Source organism: Ovis aries, chromosome 1 (genome assembly GCF_016772045.2).
Source record: "Ovis aries strain OAR_USU_Benz2616 breed Rambouillet chromosome 1, ARS-UI_Ramb_v3.0, whole genome shotgun sequence".
Taxonomy (NCBI): Eukaryota; Metazoa; Chordata; class Mammalia; order Artiodactyla; family Bovidae; genus Ovis; species Ovis aries.
In genome coordinates, this window is record NC_056054.1 from 104,282,307 (window position 1) to 104,304,937 (window position 22,631).

At 39.0% G+C, this 22,631-nt stretch overlaps 1 protein-coding gene across 15 annotated transcripts in view; it reads right to left on the reverse strand.

The window, feature by feature from the left end:
* GATAD2B (GATA zinc finger domain containing 2B) overlaps positions 1–22,631 on the reverse strand; it is a 79,595-nt gene that overhangs the window by 47,251 nt on the left and 9,713 nt on the right. For 2 of the 15 annotated variants that reach the window (XM_042254344.2, XM_060414506.1), the window contains exon 2: positions 917–1,036. The exons of 12 other annotated variants lie outside the window; for them this stretch is intronic. The gene's annotated coding sequence lies outside the window, so the exon portion shown is untranslated. Of the gene's footprint in view, positions 1–916; positions 1,037–4,160; positions 4,203–22,631 lie in introns of all 15 variants that reach the window. One more of the 15 variants, XM_042254380.2, reaches the window with a different exon arrangement.

A 22,631-nucleotide genomic window follows, 5' to 3' on the forward strand; every position in this document is an offset into this window, starting at 1 on the left:
TCCCTCTTGATTTCCAGAACTTGCTTTCTGACTCACTTTTCTAGGAAAAAAAAACAACAGACTCTTGATCTAGAAGTCTGCAAACTTTTTCTGTAAAGGGCCAGATAATAAATATTTTAGACTCTGTGGGCTAACTTCTCAACTCTGCTGCTGTAAGCAAAAGTGTGTAACTGTGTTCTAATAAAAGTTGATTTATAAAAACAGGCAGTAGCTGTAGTTTCTGACTGACTCCTGATCTAGGCTCTTCCAACATATAGGTTAATCAACCCAGTGTAACACAAAAGATGCCAAAAGTTTAAAAAAGAGATAGTTATTATTTGCTAAGCACTGTGCTAAGTGCTTTACAATGCATTATCTCATTTAAATCCTTTAAAGGAGGGCTTTAATAATTTAAGTAATTCTCCTTTTACACAGAGAAAACAAAAACAGGTAAGTAACTTTTCAAGGTCTTAGTCTGTAAATAGCTAAGCCTTAGTCTGTAAATAGCTAAGACCTGTGTTTGAGGTCTCTCTTACTGCAAGGCCTATGTTTCTAATTATCAAACTATGCTATCTTTCCAAACTGTTAAGACAGTAATTCTAAATGAAAGCAGACACACCATCACTGTTTACCTGCTGAGTTTAGTACACAAGCCTTGGCTCACATCCTTGAATGAAGAGCCTATGTGACCTTGTCTTAGATGATACACTGTTAGGTCTAACAATATACACCAAGGACCATAAAGACTCCTATGTTTAAATGTGACAGATTAGGATGTCCTGCCTAAAAAAAAAACTAATGAATAGGAGGTAAGCAGCCCTCTCCCAGTGTCATCTTATAATAAATCAGCCCAAATATATTATTTTATACTAATATATTTTATAAAAATATATTATAAAGAATTATAGTAAATCAGTTTAAAAGTTCTGATACATACCAAAAAGAGGCTGACAGACATTAAAAAAGTTAGAATGAAGGAGACAAGAGGTGGTCAAAAGGCATATTTTACACACTCTTCAAAACTACTCTTCAGTCACTCCGAAACAGTAACTAGGGCCTATGGGAATTAAGAAAAAAATTCTGTCCATTAATAGAATCTGTTAACTTATGTCTCACTGATTTATATAACTATCTTAACCATAACATTATCCTTACTAATCTGCTTCCCAGTACAAAGAGAAAAGTTACAAGTTAAAGACTGCAAAAAGATATTCTATGAAACCTATCAGTCTAATAAGCAAGCATCACATATAATTAAAACAATATTATATTTACACACCTGTAAAATGGCTGGTTCCCATGGAGAGGATTACAAAATAATAGTGTAAGAGGATAATATCAACTCAAAAACACAATTATTACCTCTAAGAGCTAGGGAATCACACAACTCTGAATGAATCTTTATCTAGCCTCTATGTTTGAGCTTCCCTGGTGGCTCAGACGGTAAAGCGTCTACCTGCAATGCGGAAGACCTGGGTTCAATTCCTGGGTTGGGAAGATCCCCTGTAGAAGGAAACGGCAACCTACCAGTACTCTTGCCTGGAAAATCCCATGGACGGAAGAGCCTGGTAGGCTATAGCCCATGGGGTCACAAAGAGTTGGACACGACTGAGCGACTTCACTTTCACATGTTTGAGCTAGGCTGGTCTCTGTTGCTATTTTGTCTTTTAGTATTCAACTAACAGTGGAAGTGGGGGGGGGGCAGGGCTGGGAGAGAATCTCTCTTAATTCAAAATAGACATTTGGAAGAGTAGACTTCAACTACTTGTGGTGGGGAAATAACTGAGGGCAGACTAGGGAATAAGCAGGCCAGCCACTCTGCTAAGTCCCAACCAGCAACCCTCAAAGTACAACTTCATATGCACCTCCTAACACTTGCACCAAAACTTACATATCAAAGAGAAAAATATACATAGTATACTACAAGATTGTTGCTTGTGAAAACTTGGCAAGAACACAAATTCATGGGCTATAATACAAAGAATCAAAAAGACTCCAAACTGTCTGGTGGTCCAGAGGTTAAGAATCCACCTGCCAATGCAGGGGACATGGATTCGATCCCTGGTCCAGGAAGATTTCACATGCCACAGTGCAACTAAACCCGCAGGCTGCAACTAATGAAGCCCGCACACTCTAGAGCCTGAGCTCCGTAAGAAGACAAGGCACTGAAATGAGAAGCCCACAAACTCCAACTAGAGAGCAGCCCCCGCTTGCTGCAACTAGAGAAAGCCCATGCGCAGCAACAATGACGCAGCACAGCCAGAAATAAATAAAATTAATTAAAAAAAGACTGAATTAAGCAATTTCCTCTAGACTGCAACAAGACAGACTTTATTATAGGATGTCGTGTCCAACTCTTTGCGACCCTAAGGACTGTAGCCCCCTAGGCTCTTCTGTACATGGGATTCTCCAGGTAAGATTACTGGATACTGGAAGAGGGTTCCCATGCCCTCCTCCAGAAGATCTTCCCCACTCAGGGATTGAACCGCGTCTCCTGCATGGCAGGAGGATTCTTTATCCACTGACCCACCTGGGGAGCCCCTATTCCAGGATAAACTAGTTCAAAAGTTCTCTCACTCCAAACTCTCCTTATCTACTTACTGCACATCAGCGCTATCATTCCAAATAGTCAAGCAGGAGCAAAAATAAACTTACATAAAATGACTGGCTGGACCAGGTCTTGAATGCAGCATGCAGAATCTAGTTCCCTGACCAGTGACAGAACCCAGGCCCCCTGCATTGCTAGTGTAGAGCCTTGCTAGCCACTGGACCACCAGGGAAGTCCCAGTATGACATTCTTTTATTCACTAATATACTTTATTTCACATTTCCATTTAACACAAGAGCTTTTCATATATATGTAACACATCTAAGAAAAACATAAAAAGAAATTAAGAAAAAAGGAACAGTGGTAAATTGGTGGTAAATTGAAATACAATTTCTAAATGAGCTCTTAATGACCAATGAAAGATACAATCATGCCAACTGAATTCCAAAACTGTAACACTTGCAATATCTGGAAGCTTAGATCTTTCTTTTTCCCTTTCAAGAACTATTTGACCTTCTCTTTGAACAACCCTAACTGCAGCAGATGGCAGGGGGAGACTACTGCATTTTTATAATATACTAAACAAAAAACAACAAGAAATAAAGAAAATATGGGGGGGGGCGGATGCAAAGGAAAAGCTAATATATAATTTGCTCTGTGACAAGGCCTTTTGCTTCTCCTTAACAGCACCTCCCCCCTACCCCATACTCTTGGCAATCCTGAATGATTTGAAACAGTTTGGGAAAAAGTATCTAACAAATTACAGCTGTTAAATTCGGGAGGCATTTCTCTTCCACTCATCCCTCTTCCTCAAACACACACACCTGCATTGGGACAAGAAGAAGGGTCAGAACAAACTGCTTCAAGTCCCAAAAGAGTTACACTTCACTAGAACATGGTCACTACCACCTGGACAGAGAAGCTCTCATTGTGCCACAACGAAAGTATCTTTTTAGAAAAATAAGGCTAGCTAGGGAAAAAGTGTGTATTTATATCAAAAGGGTATTTTTCTTGCTCTAAGCCTTCCCCTTTTCCTGGTCCATTAGCCCAAATAAGCAGAGATGACGCAGACTTCCTTATATAATAGTCTGTGATTTCCTAGACTGCAGGCCTTTCCCTTTGTGTTCTGTATACACTTACACACGCGAGCGCGCGCACATTCTCATTGCTTTGCAGCCCTTGGCATGATGCCAGCACTCAGTCAGCTGGTCGACTCCATTCACAGAGCAGGGTTGGAGCTGACATGGAAAAGGGGGGGTGGGGTGGGTAGTGAGGGTAAGGGGGAGCTAGAACCATCACTGCTATAGACAAAAGAAATTTTAAAAAAGAAAAAGACCTTAACATAACATTCCTCTCACAGCTTCAGCTCAAAGAAAACTAGAATCCAGAAACCATTACAAAAAGCAAAAAAATGAAGCAGAGGGGTTGAGAATCAAAATCGAAAGGGGGTTTGTATGAGAACAATTATTCCGCAAAAAATTTTTTAAAGCAATGGTATTTATTATTTCAATTCCATCAGAAACCTCAGCATATCACCTTCTACATGTAGTGAGGAAAAGATTGTGAAGAATTCAGTTTCTGCTTTTAGAAAAAGAAAGAAGGGGGCTGGGGCAAGACAGTTAAATGTACTTACAGGTATACATTTTTCTGCTCCCTCCTCTAGCTGCCAGGAAAGCTGGAGACAAGCAAGCGGGGGGAACAGAAAAAGGAGGGAAAAAAGGAATAAGAGATGGGTTTAGGTTTTTGTTTTGTTTTGGGGGGAGGGGGGAGAGGTTCCCTTTCTCTCTTCTATCGTAAGAGAAGCTCTTTCTATAGCACAGGGGCGGCCCCATACGTGCCAGCCCCCTTGAGAGACCTGCACAAACCCGGTTTCCAAGCGGGCACTGCCCTGCCAATCACATGGCGTACTGTTATATTAAACAAAAGAAACAGGGGGATGCTTACTTTTACCCATGATGCCTAGCGGGGGCAGGAGCGGGGGGAGAAAAACCAGTTGTAGCCGGTTTGTAACCTCAGGACATGGATTATCTCTTAATTTTTAAAAGTCATTTGTGGTACAAAAGTCAGTCAGTCTCCCCACCCTAACTATCACCCCCATTATTCTGGCCTAGTGCCAAACTTTGCCTTCATTCATGAGAGCTAGTTTCCTTTCAAATCATGGTGCTTTAACTGTTTAGTTTCCAAAGCCAACATCCAAGACAGGAAATCAAAGCATCAACACCAAAACATACCCCAAATTACAAAAAACAAAGAAATATTGCCAACGAAGCTCCTTTTCTTTATTCCTTATTGCTAGTGCTAGGGAAAAGACACTGATAAGACTGTAGATGTATTCACTAAAGATTTTTTTCCTTAAGTTGTCTCACAGGTATTTACCCCTATCAACTAACACCACTCAGGACAGCTGAATTCACATTTAACAAAAATCATATAGCAAGGTTTCACAGTTAAGTAGTCATAACAGTATACACAAACTCTATAAAAAACGGCTTATGTCCTTGTATTGTATATTTTACAACAGTTTCTCCTAATGAACATTTCTTTTCCTGTTTTAGAACAAATCTCCCCAATCACTTTATAAGGAGTTTTTATTTCCCAAAAGTACTGATTAGGGGTCAGAGAGTGGCAGGGAAGAAATCCAAGCAAACCAAGGAAGAGCTAAGGCAGTGATAATTGTTTTGGAGATCTATCGGCTGAAGGACATTTACTCTAGGATCTCTGTTTCAGGAAATAAATTCTTTATAAACAGTTAACAAGGAATAATGGGAGCAAGAGAGAGATTTTCTTACTTTTCAACTGATATCTATCACCCAAGTACCTGCCTCACTTGGGTCTCTGAAACTCAAATCATCTGTGTTTATTCCATCAGAATCTCTCACAAAACCTTTGCTTTGCCCAAATATTAAAGCTTCTAGAGTCTAGAGAATATAGAGAAAAATAATCAACACTCTACCCAAAGATATTAATTTGTAAATAAAAGTATTCCTGAACAACTTAGTATTACCTTCAATTTTCAGAAAAGGAATACTGACTGAGCTAAACCTTTTAGTAGGAAATACTGACCACTGGTATAAGGCATTCAATAATCCACAAACTATAAAGGAAAACCCTACATCTAAATCAAGCTAAGCTTAGAGTGGTTGACGCTGTACCATCTCAGTCACAGTAAGTTGTACTTAATAGGAGTCCATCAGAGGTCTCCAGATCTAGACACTATCATTTTAGGAGACAAAAGAAAATATGATGTCTGTGATAAACAGGGCAATGAATATAATCAATTTTCCTCTTACTCAACACATTTCCACCAGAGACCAACTATGTATTGCAAACTGAAGTTCACTAGCTCCATGTTTAATCAGGATAGGAAAGACTGTCTATCTTTTAACAATCGCTCAGAGAGCATGCCCATTTAAGCCCACACATTTGATTGCATTTAAACACTGGTCAATTTTTATCAGTCTTTAAGATAATATAAAAGGCTTAAGATACAGCTAAGCTGTCAGGAGTGATTACCACTGCTGCTGTGCTGTGCTGAGTCCTGTCTGGCTGGCTCTTTGTGACTCCATTAGCAAAGAATTAACTCTCCAACATTATACAGGCTAAGACAGTATACTATGCTTACTACAATGCCTGCCTTTATATTAAACTGATTAGTAGTCCAGAAATACCAAAGATGCTCAAACCAACAGGTATTTTTCTTCAAGATCCTCAAAAGTTAAGAACTACATGGTAAAAAAAAAAAAAAAAAGAACTACATGGTAGCAACTTCCCTGGTGGTCCAGTGGCTAACACTCAGTTCAGTCGCTCAGCCGTGTCCGACTCTTTGCGACCCCATGGACTGCAGCACACCAGGCCTCCCAGTCCATCACCCAACTCCTGGAGCTTACTCAAACTCATGCCCATCGAGTCGGTGATGCCATCCAACCATCTCATCCTCTGTCATCCCCTTCTCCTCCCACCTTCAATCTTTCCCCATGAACCCCATGAATAGTATGAAAAGGCTAACACACTCTGTGCTCCCAATTCGGGGTGGGAGGTTGGGGGGGATTGGAGGGGGTGGTGCAAGTTCGATCCCTGGTCAGGGAACTTGGTCTCCCATGCCACAATTAAAAGCTTGCATGCCACAACTAAAGATCCTTCATGCTGCAACGAAGACTGAAGACTCCGCATCCCACAACAAAGATTTAAAATTGGACACACCCAAATAAATATATATATATTAAAAAAAAAAAACTATACGGTAGCTAGTGACCCTGCTCTTTTCAACTAAATCATCATCCAAAACCAAAAGTATTTAATTGTATGAGTTGAAAATTGTAAACTTAGCAATATTCCTTGGCAAATGTTATTTAAGTTGTGATGCTCTGAAGAATATAAAATTCTTCAAGAAAAAGAAAAGATTTAACATTCACTGAGCATTTAATACACTGAATATTTAGTTAATCCACACAATAAACCAGTGGAGTGAGATCCTTTTCCCGTTTTATAGATATGGAAACTAACTTGGTAAAATTAATAAATTTGAATGAAGTCACTCTTTCAGCTAACTCATCCAGTAGATGCTGGCTCAAATGCCCACACTTGGTTCACTATAGCATGATGACTTGGCTATTTCTTGGCCAAAACTCAAGAGCCCAGTTCACTGCACTTGCTGTGCCAATCTCCATTCTAAGTCTCCATTTATTTAATCCATTCCCTGCACTAAAGCAAGTATCAGTCAAATACAACTGAAGTAACAAATACAAACTCTTTTATAAGCACATATAATTTCTACTCCTAGAAGATTTCATGCAAGACTTCTCGAGAAAGGCTAATAAGCATATACAATCTAGATATGTGAAAGACATCTGATAGATAAATGTCTGGGAGGGTCAAATCATAAAGGGTAATCATTATGAGGAAAGAGGTGATTATCTTTCCAGACTCAGGAAAACAGGATTCAAATTAATAATAACTAAAAGTCTGCTTGAAGGTACTCCTAAAAGACAAAAATGAACTTCATAGAACCAATATCAGAAACAGATCTTAAAAAAACACAGTTATCCCGTCTTTGCACTTCACAAATTTTATAAGTAATTTGCTAAATTTTTTGTGCCAGTTTTTAATATATGTCTTTGAGCTCAGAGAACAAGTGGATTAAAGTAGGAACCACTGCTAAAGTTAAAAAATAAAATTTAAAGATCTTTAAAATCTTCACCTATATCTAAGATTATTTTATATAAAATTCACAAGTTATTTATTGGTATCAAAAACAAAAAGCGAAGCTAAAGTATCCAGCTGTCAGTCCTCTCCTGCAAACTCTGTACAGTTCCATTTCCAGTGAGTCTATTCTATTTGGAAAAATCAGCTCATGACATTTCAAGATCAGTATTACAACAAACAGATCAAAGAACAGGAGAACCCTAAGCATATGATCAATAAGCTCCCATTTTTTAAATTAAGTGTAGAAAGAGTTCAACTAATCAAAAGTTAGTTCTGAGAAGATAGGAGTTCTCCACATATTTAGAAATAATACAGCATGCAATCAACAGTACTACAAAGAAAATGATTTTGCTATCCCAAGCTTGATGCACAAATTGGGAATTTATTCCAAAATAATGTACTGAGTCTCTAAGGACAGATGATTTGCGCCCAGTAGGTAAAACAGAATAATGCCTATTGTAATGGGGAAAAAAAATCAGTCTTCAATATCTGGGAGTTACAAATTAGTGACTGATTGATACTGAAGTATCTAACACTAATTGGGAGAATGTATTTATTAGAAACTTGGCTAAAGTCAAATAAAAACTAAGTACACTGCCTTATAAAGTAGAATATGGACTGGGTCTGATACAGGAACAAAAGGAAATAAGAACAAGGCTTCCTGTTCTGAGATAGTATTTAAATTAAGGAGTATCATCTCCGCTTCCCTCACCCACCCCCGCTGCAAAGTAATATTCCTCAATGTGTTCACTCCTGGACTTATAGGAAATAAAATTATTGTAGAGGGAATTCCCTGGTGGGTTAGGCCTTGGCACTTTCACTGCCAGGGCCTGAATTTAATTCCTGGTCAGGGAACCAAGATCCCACAAGCCATGGTGCAGCCAAAAAAAAAGTGTAAGAGACTTTTTTTTTTGTTCAAGAAGAAAGGCCAAAAGCCTTCTATTGTTCAAGTATTAAAAATAATTTTAAAATTACTGCTATACCCTACTCTCAATGACTTAATCACCATATGCACGCTTATCACTCCATTGGGTCTGACTTTTTACGACCCCATGGACTGTAGCCCATACGGACAGAGGAGTCCAGGCTCCTCTGTCCATGGAATTTTTCAGGCAAGAATACTGGAGTGGGTTGCCATTTCCTCCTTCAGGGGATCTTCCCAAACCAGGAATCGAACTGGTACCTCCAATGCAGGCAAATTCTTTACCGCTGAGCCACCGTGGAAGCCCTTTTAAATCACCATATAAAAATAGTAAATTATATCAACCATTTCACCTCTCATGAGACATAAAATGTTCCTAAGCCAGTCTTTTCTATGAGGGTGGTTTAGTTTCCCAAGGGCACTAGGGAATTTCACTATCTATCCAGGGGAAAAAGAAACAGGAAAATCACCTAGAGCATTACGTATTTAACACTTACAAAACAATGTTTTGGAACCTTCTCTTTCAAAAGACAAAGCAAAAGACAAAGCAGGGATCTACAAAGTGACTACATTCTTGAATCCCTAACTTATTCTAATCCTTCTATCAGCAGCATGCTAGTGATTCCTAGTGGCCATGCCTAGTAACATCTCAATCCTTAATACTTGACTGCTATTTTCATTCTCTCCTATTTGTTCCTTCCCTGTATCTTTGTTGGGACACCAAGTTCTTTTCAGACAAATCACTAATGTTCATACATATGAAAATTCAACTCAAGGGACCTCCCTGGTAGTCTAATGGTTAAAATTCCACTGCGGGGGCATGGGTTTGATCCCTGGTCAGGGAAATAAGATTCAGCATGTCGCATGGTGTGGCCAAAAAAATAAAAAACAAACCAAAATTCAACCCAAACATCCTAATGTGCTAACACCTGTCATCAGCTAAGAGCCGCTGAGGAAATAGAGGAAAGTCACCTTTTAGTAGTCAAATCAACATTCTGTCATAGATTTTCTAAGCACTTGGATTCTTTTTCATCTGGCTTTTTCCTGTTACTAGATATCCACTAGTGTCTCTAGCTTTCAATGGGTAAAGCTAGTCTATGAACAATTTTGCTTAGAGTTTCAGATATTTTAACTCTACATTAAGCTTCTCATATTCCACTTCTGCTGCAAAGACTGCTCTTAACTTTATCACTAAGTCACAAACAATGCCCACATATATATATGTATTTAGGGCTTCCCCGGTGGCTCAGATGGGCCTGCAATGCGGGAGACCTGGGTTCGATCCCTGGGTTGGGAAGATCCCCTGAAGGGAAGAGCTACCCACTCCAGTATTCTGGCCTGGAGAATTCCATGGACTGTATAGTCCATGGGGTCACAAACAATCGGACAAGACTGAGTGACTTTCACTCACGCACTCACACATGTGTATGTACATATACACAACACACACTGAGCTACATCCTATATGCTCATGTTCTAGTCGATCTCTGACTTTAAGCAGTCTCCAACCAGGAACAATCTAAGGTAAAATAAATTATTGCAGCTACACAATGACTTTCATCAACTTTCAAAATCTATCCTACACTTTAATAATTACCATACTGAATTCCTATGCTCAACAGACTATACTAGAAAACTAGATCTAACTATCCATTTAATTATCAGAGATGGAGAAATCACTTTGGAATCTAGCCTACTGTCCTGGTTGGGCAAGTTCAGAATTCACTTCAATCTGTGACAATCTTGGTACACTTATGAGGCATCAAGATACTAGAATTTCAGGACAACCATCTTGTATTACGCTAACCAGAAAAATGGAAGCCAATATAAAAGGAAAGATCTTGAAAGAAAAAAGTGGTAAATGTGTGACTGTCACATTTAAAATAAACTTTCCTTTTATTAAATTTTATGTTATATGTGTTATGTGTGTTAGTCGCTCAGTCGTTTCTGACTCTTTGGACCCCACAGACTGTCGCCCGCCAGGCTTCTCTGTCCATGCAATTCTCCAGGCAAGAATACTGGAGTGGATTGCCATTCCCTTCTCCAGAGGAACTTCCCAACACAGGGATCGAACTCTGGTCTCCTGCATCACAGGCAGATTCTTTACCATTTGAGCTTCAGAGAAGTCTGTTTTATTAAATTTTAAGTATCTTCAAAATATGTTCTCTGTATTTTCAACAATAAAATTAACCACCTCAGTATTACTGGCACTTGGGGCCAGATAATTCTTCACTGTAGGCCTCTGTCCTGTGCACTGCAGGATGCTTACTCTGGCCTCTACAGAGTAGATTCCAGTTTTGAGAAGAAAATGTTCCCATACAGAGTCAAATGTCCTGTAGAGGGCAAAATCCTTCCCAGTTAAGAGCCATTACATTAGAGCGAACGCCATCAACATGATTTTACCCTCAAGGAGGTCTGTGGCTATTATTACCAACAATCTTAACCTTGCAATTTAACATAAATACTGACAAAGGAAATAAGAAAAGTTAAGAATTCTATCAAATACCTTTAGGAGAAGGGAAGGATAACTAGGAGGGAGCATGGGTAGAGATAATCTTCTGTATCTCTTATTTAGGTGGTCATCTTATAAAACATGTTCTGTATGTATACTGTATCTCAGGTTAAAAAACAAAAACAAAAAAACACAACAAAGTTTACCTAAAACACGACAAAACAAAACTGATAGGCAAGAAGTGTGATAGTATTTCCTTGCTTCAGTGCTACTAGAAATCAGGTACAAAGGGTACAGAACCAAGACATTCGAGGTGCAGGGAAAGGAGTCCCTAAATATTTGATGATGCAATGATTTATTCTTGATTTTAAGATACCTGCTGCTGCTGCGTCACTTCAGTTATGTCGGACGCTGTGCGACCCTACAGACGGCAGCCCACCAGGCTCCCCCGTCCCCAGGATTCTCCAAGCAAGAACACAGTATTCAAACCCTTCCTTTGGCCACACAGCTCCAACTAATCTTTTTTTTTTTTTTAAACCTATAAAGCTTTCTAAGATTGATAATCATATCTGGGATTAGGGTCATATATATCTTTCACTGAGACTTTCATACCTTTGACTCTGGAAGTTAAGAATGGCTCTTCAAAAACTCCTCTAACAAGAAAAATCTCTACATAGTACTAAAAACCTGCATGAGATCAGGTATGAAACAGAATGGCTCCTAACAGCAAAACAATTGCCTATCCCCAAGCAAAAACCCCACTCAAACAAGAACTGGATTTCTACTCCAACAAGTAGGGCAGATAAAGGGGATAATCTGAAACAAAAAGGAAAGTAGGTGGGATCATAAAAACTAAACAGCTTCTGAGCCTGAGAGTGGATGAGAAAATTTTCAGATCAAGAAAGCAATTCCTAGTACTGACTAAAATACTAACTACAGTTTGAAAAATCTTTCTATATTCTATTTGTACATCCATAAATTTAAGAGAAGAAAATGCAATCAGACTAGATATTTAATGCTTCATTGCTTTTCACAATCCAAGACAATTGTATTAAGATCCCTGTTTGAAGGGTCTCTTAGAAAAGAAAAATTCATTAATCAAATATTTCCAGTTAATTAAAAAATACCGTAGTTACGACTTTGAAAACCAAAACAATATATATAGCTTAAAACACTTTTTAAAAGGAAGAAAAGATGAAGAGCACTCAGATCATTTGATTTTGCCCTTTCTGTTTCTTCTAATACAATGAGAGCAGAATAGTTTTACATAACACCAGGAGAATGCGATGAAACAGTTTGCTCAAATACGATTACTTGATTTTCAGTGCTAAATGTCTCAGACTATCCAATTGAGTACAAGGGAAAGATTAGTGTTTCCCAGGGAAATACTGCGAACTACATAAGTGATTGTGGTGGCGGTTTAGTTGCTCAGCTGTGTTCTGACTCTTTGCAACCCTGTGGACTGTAGCTGGCCAGGCTCCTCTGTCCATGGGATTTCCCAGGCAAGAAAATGGGAGTGGGTTGCCATTTCTTCCTCCAGAGGATCTTCCTGACACAGGGATCAAACCCACATCTCCTGCTTGGCAGGCAAACTCTTTACCACTGAGCCACTGGGGCAACCCCAAATAAGTCATTCAGTTCAGTTCACTCAGTCGTGTCCGACTCTTTGCGACCCCATGAATCACAGCACGCCAGGCCTCCCTGTCCATCACCAACTCCCAGAGTTCACTCAGACTCACGTCCATCGAGTCCGTGATGCCATCCAGCCATCTCATCCTCGGTCGTCCCCTTCTCCTCCTGACCCCAATCCCTCCCAGCATCAGAGTCTTTTCCAATGAGTCAACTCTTTGCATGAGGTGGCCAAAGTACTGGAGTTTCAGCTTCAGCATCATTCCTTCCAAAGAAATCCCAGGGCTGATCTCCTTCAGAATGGACTGGTTGGATCTCCTTGCAGTCCAAGGGACTCTCAAAAGTCTTCTCCAACACCACAGTTCGAAAGCATCAATTCTTTGGCACTCTGTCTTCTTCACAGTCCAACTCTCACACCCATACATGACCACAGGAAAAACCACAGCCTTGACTAGATGGACCTTAGTTGGCAAAGTAATGTCTCTGCTTTTGAATATGCTATCTAGGTTGGTCATAACTTTTCTTCCAAGGAGTAAGCATCTTTTAATTTCATGGCTGCAGTCACCATCTGCAGTGATTTTGGAGCCCCCCCAAAATAAAGTCTGACACTGTTTCCACTGTTTCCCCATCTATTTCCCATGAAGTGATGGGACCGGATGCCATGATCTTCGTTTTCTGAATGTTGAGGTTTAAGCCAACTTTTTCACTCTCCTCTTTCACTTTCATCAAGAGGCTTTTTAGTTCCTCTTCACTTTCTGCCATAAGGGTGGTATCATCTGCATATCTGAGGTTATTGATATTTCTCCCAGCAATCTTGATTCCAACTTGTGTTTCTTCCAGTCCAGCGTTTCTCATGATGTACTTTGCTCCAAATAATCAAAACTGTATCATGTTGCTCTAAGTGAAAGCATCTGCACAGGAAAAGTTTCTTCTATAGGCACCCAGTACTATGTCTTTAAAAAACACCAACTATGTTGTAATGGATTCAAATCACCACTTCTGCTGTGTACATTAAGGTCCCCAAACTAAATACTTGGCCAAAGTTTAATACACCTAAAAGTAAAAAGGATTACCAAAAAAGACGCCCCTACTTCAGTAACTTTCTATGTCTGCATACTCAAACATCACATTCCTTTAAAATGCTGCTGCTTGAGACTTCCCTGGTGGTACAATAGATAAGACTCTACCTCCCTGGTCCAGAAAGACTCCACATGCCTCAGGGAGCAACTAAAGCCCATGTACCACAACTACTGAGCCCGCATGCCATAACTACTGAATCCTCTGCCTAGAGCTTGCACTCCGCAACAAGAGAAGCCACCACAATGAGAAGCCTGTGTACTTCAATGAAGAGTAGCCCCCACTTATAAACAGAGAAAGCCCACATACAGCAAGGAAGACCCAGAACAACCAAAAAATAAATAATTTTAAAAAAAGAATCAGATGCACTCAAACTTAAAAAAAAAGGCTGCTGCTCTGCTGAAAATTGTTGGAAATAAGAAACAATAAACTACCGAAACACCAATCCCAAATCACAGAGCTATTAGTATTTTCTGTCAAATACGGAGAAGGAAATGGCAACTCATTCCAGTATTCTTGCCTGAGAAATCCCATGGACAGAGGAGGTGGGCTGCAGTCCATGTGGTCACAAGAGTCAGACAGGACTTAGTGACTAAACAACAACGAAGGATTCCCTCCACCAACAACCTGGGCATCTATATCAGACTTAGACTTACGCAACCAGATGAAATTCTATTGGGCAATCACTTTTAAACTTCCATGAATGTCAGTCTCTCTCTGACTTTTGATTAAAATGTTCTTTTAAAAAACACAATCTGGGAAAAACTACGTCCAACGTATTACAAGTATTCACCAAATAGCTTCTCATCTTCTCAGTTATATCACCATTATTCTAGGACCAGAATTCATTTATACTACAGATTGGCCTTTTTCTGTAAAGGCTCAAATAAATATTTTAGGCTTTGAGAGTCTTATCTTTGTTGTGACAATTTACCTTTGATATTATAGCAGTGTGAAAGCAATCGCTGACAATACGTAAAGAATGTGTGGTTATCTCCAATTAAATTATTTATGAATGCTAAAATCAGAATTTTGTATAATTTTCACATGAAATTGAAATATCCTGAAATATCCTTCTTTCGATTTTTTTCTGTTTGACTGCACTGGTCTTCATTGCTGCTCTTCTTAGCTACAGCAAATGGGGCTTCTCTTGTTGCAGGGCACAGGCTCTAGGACTCCAGGGCTTTGGCAGTTGTGGTGGGCAGGCTCAGCTGCCCCATGGCATGCAGAATCTTCTGCGAGCAGGGATTGAACACACTGCCCCCTGCTTCGGCAGGCGGATTCTTAACCACTGGACCACCAGGGAAGTCCCTTTTCATTTTTTCCAATCATTTAAAACTATAAGAAGCAATCATAATTCTTAGCTCATGGGCTGGACAAAACACAAGCAACAAGCAGAATTTGGCCTACTAGCCCTTCGTTTGGTGACTTCTGATCTGCAACCTCTCATTTGACTATTAAACATTTCAACTGTACCAAAAAGTGTAGAGAATAACAAACAACCATTTACTTAACAACTATTGTAAGAGATATAATACTACAAATAAACCTGAAGCTCTCTGAGTAACTATTCCAATCCTATTTTTCTCTTCCTTTCCCCAAAGTAATCACCACAATGAGTTTGGTTTATCACTGACCTTTTTTTTTTCCCAGTACTTTTGCTTTAAGTGTACAGCTGTATCTATATAAAAAATATTGCATCATTTTTCAAGTTTAAGTTTTATGGTATTATATACATATGTATACCACTCTGCAACTTAACTTTTCCTTTAAAAGTGCCTCTGATATTAGCCGGTTAACACAGGTAACCAGTCTACTCATCTTAGCTGGTGTGAGTCCACGCTCGGTCCCTCAGCCTGTCTGCTCCTCTGTGACCCGTGGCCTGCGGCCCGTTGGGTTCCCCTGCCCACAGACTTCTCCAGGCAAGAACACGCAAGTGGGCTGCCAGTTCCTCCTCCAGGGCAACTTCCCAGCCCAGGGCTTGAACCCGCATCTCCTGCACTGGCAGGCAGATTCTTTACCGCTGAGCCACCTGGGAAGCTGTAACACGTGGGATCTATTTCCTTGACCAGGGATCAAACCTGGGCCCCTGACTGGGAGCGCAGAGTCTTCGCCAGGGAACCACCAGGGAAGTCCTTGACATTTATCCAAGTTGACACATGTAACTAGTTAGTTTATTCATCTTAAATGGTACAAAGAATGCCAACTATGAAGTATCACAATATAGTTATCTACTTCCTATTCACTCAACAAATTAATTACATATTATATGGCAGGCACTGTTTTAGGTGCAAGAGCTTCAATAGTGAATAAGGCAAAATTCTCCTCTCTACGGAGTTTACTCTAATGCACACTAACACTTTCTCTTTACTGATATTATTTCCAAGAGAAGTCTCAAAAGTGGCTCTAGCCTAATTTTATCCAAAATACGAAAGTGAAGAAAAAGTGATCAATTTTAGTAAATGGAAGAGAGATCCTCTTTCTTTCATAAAAATATTTCTTATAAAGCTAAGAGATAAAAGAAAATTTTAAAAATAAATTTTGCCCCAAATATAAAAACTGTTAAGCTTTCAACATTTTAATATTAGAGACCCATTCATGGTTGTCTTCATTTAGACTTCACTATAAACAGGTAGTACTGATGATAAGACATCTGGAGATCCAGTTCTTTTCCTCATTTCTAAAAACCAGAGTAAAGCAATAAGAAAGACAAAGATCAGCAGTGGATCTAAATCTTTGATCAGTCAACAGAAGAAAATATCACAGTAATCCAAAACTTAATAGAACAGATAGAACAGGCCCAGAAGACAATTACTCAGTCCTTGGAAATAAAATGACAGATTTCCTAAGTAGAAATGAAGCAAGACATCACCATCACCAGTAATTAATGGAAACAGTCTCCAATGCTCTTTCCACTTCAAAGGAGATGGTAACTTTAAATACATCTGGAGAATCCCACGGACACAGGAGCCTGGCAGGCTATAGTCCATAGGGTCGCAAAGAGTCAATCTGAAGCAACTCAGCATGCATGCCATTGAATTAATCAGATTTCCTGTCACCCACTTAAGGATGTGTATGAACACCAGTTTGTTTCATTTTACTCCTGTCTGTAGGCCCTGAATGTGGGGTATTGGTACCAGCAAAGGTAACACCCTACTCTGGGCAAGTGAAGGCCTACTAATAAGTTCCAAGTTCACTAAACAAAATTTAAATCTACTGAATAAAACAAATCACCTTAACTCTAAAAACAGTGAAATGGGAATGAGGAAGAAGACAAATAACTTACCAATGAGCAGGAAAACTAGTTAGAAAGGAAATCTGAGTTGTATAAAGCATTTGGTCTTATTTGTCTTAACATCCCCATTCCCTGAAAACAGTGATTTAGCAGTGTTTGGCTCTCTGCCTTTGCCCACTGGGAGTTTAATAGGGACTCCAGTAAGGAGTTTCCATGAAAGCAGCCAACTGGGAACTATACATGCTCATTCTTATTGAGGTTGTCCTGATCTTAAAAGATCGTGGTGACAAATCAATTTACCAAAGTTTTAAAAAGGTTTAGACTAACAATTTTTCTTTTTTCTTTTTAAATGTTTGGCTGTGCTGGGTCTTAGCTGCAGCATATGGGCTGCGGTGTGTGGGCTTCTCATTGCAGTGAAGCTTCTCTTGTTGCAGAGCACAGCTTCAGTAGTTACGGCATGTGAGCTTCGCAGCTGCAGCTCGAGGGTGCTAGAATACAGGCTCAGCAGTTGCCCTGTGGCAGCTGGAATCTCAGTTTGAGGACCAGGGATCGAATTCCCTGAGGACCAGGGTCTTCTGCATTGGCAGGCAGATTCTTAACCACTGGACTCAAAGGGAAGTCCCATGTTTGACAACTGATTGGTTTGAAGGCCATTTCGAACAAGTAAAATTTTCTGTTAAACTGTGTGTACTCCTCTTCCCAACAACTGGCTACAGTTAGATGGCCAATAATCAAATCCAGAGATATATGCTTTTAAGAAAAGAAATGCTAACAAGATACAGAGGCACTTGAAGACAGTACTCATCACTATCCAACCACATTGCTTCCCTCAAATTTAGATTTAAACTGAGCTGTTTTAGAAACTTTCACAGTCTGCTGGTATGAATGTAAACTGGTACAAATTACAGGAGGATAATTTAATATCTGACAAAATTTTCAATGTGCATGCCCTTCGGTCCAATAATTATATTTCTAGAAATTTTACCTACAGATACACTAAAATGTATGTAAGATGTTTCACTGGAACCCTGGTTATGACAATACACTCACACACTAGAAACATCCTAAATATTCCTCAGTGGGCATAGACTGGGTACAAACTAAAGTATATCCATACAATGAGATACTGTACAATCACCAAAACAATGATAAACATGTATGTAATACACACATACACATAGTATGGTATAATGCTAAACAATCTGAGCCAAACAGTCAAAACTTCCTGATTCTGTACCCCAGCTCTTTTATTTATTAGGTCTGTGACCTTAGGGAACTCACTTAACCTCTTTGTGCCTCAGTTTTTTTATTGTAAAAATGGAGGTACTGTGAGGATTAAACAAGTTAATGTGAAGTGCTTAAAACAGTATTTGCACATAAAAAAGCCCAGTAATGTTAGTTATTAAAAAACTTATCCAAGGTAATTCCCTGGTGGTCCAGCGATTAGGACTTGGCGTTTTCACTGCCATGAGCCTTAGGTCAATCCCTAACTTGGGAACTAAGATGCAGCAAGCCACAAGACGTGGCCAAAAACAAAAGAGACATATCTAAGGTGATATGGGCAAGCAATTACAATGGCTAAAACTAAAACAACTCAAGTTAGGACAGATACAGATAGATGGAATAAAGAGAGGTTTTTGAAAGAATTTTCAGGATTTGGTAAGCTTAAATCACACTCTGAACCAAATTGTAAAAGACGTTGATATGTTGTTTCCTAATATGTTGGTTACTTAATTTATAAACACACTGTATCTAATGTTGTAGTTATTTTAATAAATGTCTTCTCTTCTGGACTATGTATCTTCTTGAGGACTGAAGTTTTATAATTAATCTTTACTTGCTATACAACACTTATGTGTATGTCTTTTACATGGTAGATACACAATAAATACCTAATACCGCCAGGCTTTTTCAGTTCCCCACAACCAGCAGATTTAAGTGGTTACAAAGTGAACAGAGTGCTGACACATGGGTAAAGAGATCCAAGTTTTCTCTTTTATCAGTCATTTTTTTCTAGACCAAACTAGTCGAGGATAGAGAAAAACCACCTGGGGTCTATATACTCTAGGAACTAGAAAAATAACCCTGTATCACTTATTGGAGACTTGGGTTTTCTGATATAATTTGAGACTTAAGACTACAGATGAAAAAACAAAACAGACTTTATAAACTAGGTAATCAGCACTAAGTTTAATAACATAGCGGTACTCAAATTATGTTTATTCAATGCTGACTAAGAGAATAATAGCAATAAAAGTTATTAAAGAGCAAGACTTGTAGACAATAGGAAAGGTACATAGCCATAAACTTGAATATTCTTTCCCAACAAAGTTTTGATATCCATGAAAAGATTTTCACCCTCAAAATTATCATTTAAAGAATAAGCAAATTCTCTATATATAGATTTGAAAAGAATCTCCTATATTATTAAATGAAAAAAAGATGTAGAAAGCTATCTTTTGTGTAAAAAGAAAAACTAAAAAGAAATTCACATATGCTTACGTATACATAGAAAATTCTGAAATGACAGAAAAGGAATAACAATGATGATGTTTAAAACTAGGCAGGTGAGAAGTGATGAGAAACTTCTCATTGTGTGTCTTTTTTTTTTTAACTGGAGGACTTCTGTGGTGGTCCAATGGTTAAGAATCCACTTGCCAGTTCATGGGACACGGTTCTATCCCCAGTCTGGAAAAATCCCACATGCTGAGGGGCAACTAAGCGCATGTGCCACAACTACTGAGCCCACACCCCTAGAGCCGGTGACTACAACTACTGAAGCCCAGCCCAAGTGCCCTGGAGAACATGCTCTGCAAAAAGAAAAGCCACCGCTGGACTTCGCTGGCAGCACAGTAGATAGGAAGCCACCTGCCAATGCAGGGGACACGGATTTGATCCATGGTCCAGGAAGATTCCACAAGCCACAGGCAACTAAAGCCATATACCATGACTACTGCAGCCTGTGTGCCCTAGAGGCTGTGCTCTGCCACAAGAGAAACCACCACAATGAGAAATCTGTTCACCTCAATAAAGAATAGCCCCTGCTCACCACAACTAGAGAAAGCCCACATGCAGCAACAAAGATCCAGTGCAGCCAAAAACAAAATAAATTTGAACCAAACTTTTAACAATAAATAAAATGCTCCAACCACAGCAATTCATTTATAAGAGCAAAAGTTATCCAGAGTAACCCTGCTTCTAATACTGTAAAGAAAAATACGTGATCCAAGGAGCTGGGTGAAATTAAAATTTTTTATGACAAGGACCAGCTGCCATATTATAGTAACAGGATCCCATTCAGTTTAGTGTTATATTGTTTGGCCCAATATAAAAAAGGGATATGAAAAGAAAAACACAACCTAAAACTCATATGTCATCTCAAGGGACCCCAAATAGCCAAAACAATCTTGAAAATGAAGACGAGTCAGAGGACTTATACTTACTGACTTCAAAATTTATTACAAAGCCCCAGTTACTGAAACAGTGTGGTATGAGCATAAAGACAGACATACAAAGCAATAGAACAGAATACAGACTCCAAAAATAAACCTTTGCACATATGATCAAATGATTATCAACAAAGATCAAGACCATTCAGCGGAGACACGACTCTCTTTTCAACAAACAGTGCTGGAAAAACTGGATATCCACATTCCAAAGAATAAAACTGGACCCTTACCTTGGAGCATATACAAAAATTAACTCAACATGGATCAAAGACCTAAAAATAAGAACTAATATTGAAAAACTCTTAGAAGAAAACACAGGAGGAAAGAGCTTCATGACAGAGTTCGTAACAATTTCTTGAATATGACACCAAAAACAGCAAATAGTAAACTGGATCTCATCAAAATTTTGTGCACCAAAGGACATTATCAACTGAGTAAAAAATAACTCACAAAATGGAAGAAAGTATTTGCAAATCATATATCTGATACAGGATTAATATCCAGTAAAAAGAACTCCCATCACTCAATGACAACAAAACAAACAACCCAATTTAAAAATGAATACATTGCTGGTAAGAATGAATAGTCACAAAAGAAAATAGTAAGGCAGTTCTTGCTATTGTTCAGCTGCTAAGTCGTATGCAAGACTCTGCAGTAGCGTGGACTGCAGCACGCCAGGCTCTTCTGTCCTCCACTGTCTCCTGGAGTTTGTTAAAATTCATGTCCATTGAGTCAGGGATGCTCTCTAACCATCTCACCCTCTGCTGCCTCCTTTTCCTTTTGCCTTCAATCTCTCCCAGCATCAAGGTCTTAGGGAATATTATTCAGCCTTAAAAAGGAATGAAATTCTGACACATGCTACAACATAGATGAACCTTGAAGGTATTATGCTAAAATTAAATAAGCTAGACACAAAAGGACAAATATTTTATGATTCTACTTATATGAAGACCCTAGAGTACTCAAATTTATAGATAAAGAAAGCAGAATGGAGGTTGCCAGGTGCTAAGCTGAGGAATGATGGGCAATTATTTTTTTAATAGGTACAGAGTTACTATCCACCAGGCACAGAGAAGTGAAGTTAAGGTCTAACAACTAGTTAAGTGGCAAAGTAGAAATGTGAACCCAAAACTTTCTAACTGTAGAACTATACTTTTTAAAATGACCAAAAGTTATTCCAGTGTAACCATAGAAGGAGATTTCAACTAATTATGTAAAAACACCCCAAGATTAGCACCAATACTAGACTTTCTCATATCCAGATACCACAATTATACTTATGCACAACACTGAGAATAGTTGACTTGGAAAGATTAACAAGAGAGAGAGCACAAAGCTTTTCTAGACAACCAGCAAAAACTAATGTGCAGTCTAGGCAACATATAGATGTGGTAAGCAGCCCCCATAACAAAATTAAACTGATTACTCCAGTAAAGCAACTATACTCCAATAATAATGAACTTTAAAAAACGATCACTTCCAAAGGCTTCTTCAGCTAATTCTTAAAGCTACAAAATAATAAGTAAGAATCTCACTGTTCTCCCCTAATACCTCTTTGTACCATAAAAGTGTCCCTTATACAGTCCTTTTCACACTCTTAACCCAACTGAATCTAGAAGACAGCACAGAAGTGACATAACTACAGACACTGTCGTTTTGCTTTTTTAAAAATATTTACTTATTGGGGACTTGCCTGGTGGTTCAGTGGCTAAGACTCAAGGCTCCCAAGGCCGGGGGCCCAGGTTCAATCCCTGGTCAGGAAACTAGATTCCACAGGCTGCAACTAAAGATCCAAAATGCTGTAACTAAGACTTGGTGCAGCCAAATTTATTTATTTATTTGGCTCCACTGGGTCTTAGCTGTGGCAAATGGGATCATCAATCTTCGTGGCAACATGCAGATTCTTTAGCTGCAGCATATGAAATCTAGTTTCCTGACCAAGGACTGAACCTGGGCCCTCCTGCCTGCGAGCATGGACTCTTAGCCACTGGACCACCAAGGAAGTCCCTCTAGTATACTGTATTTCACTCCCTTCCTGTGAATATTCTCAGGTATTCAGTCAGCGAGACTAAAGGTTTAATTTGGAAATAGAAACCGCTCAGATTCCAACCTTGGTTATACTCTTCTTGGACACCTAC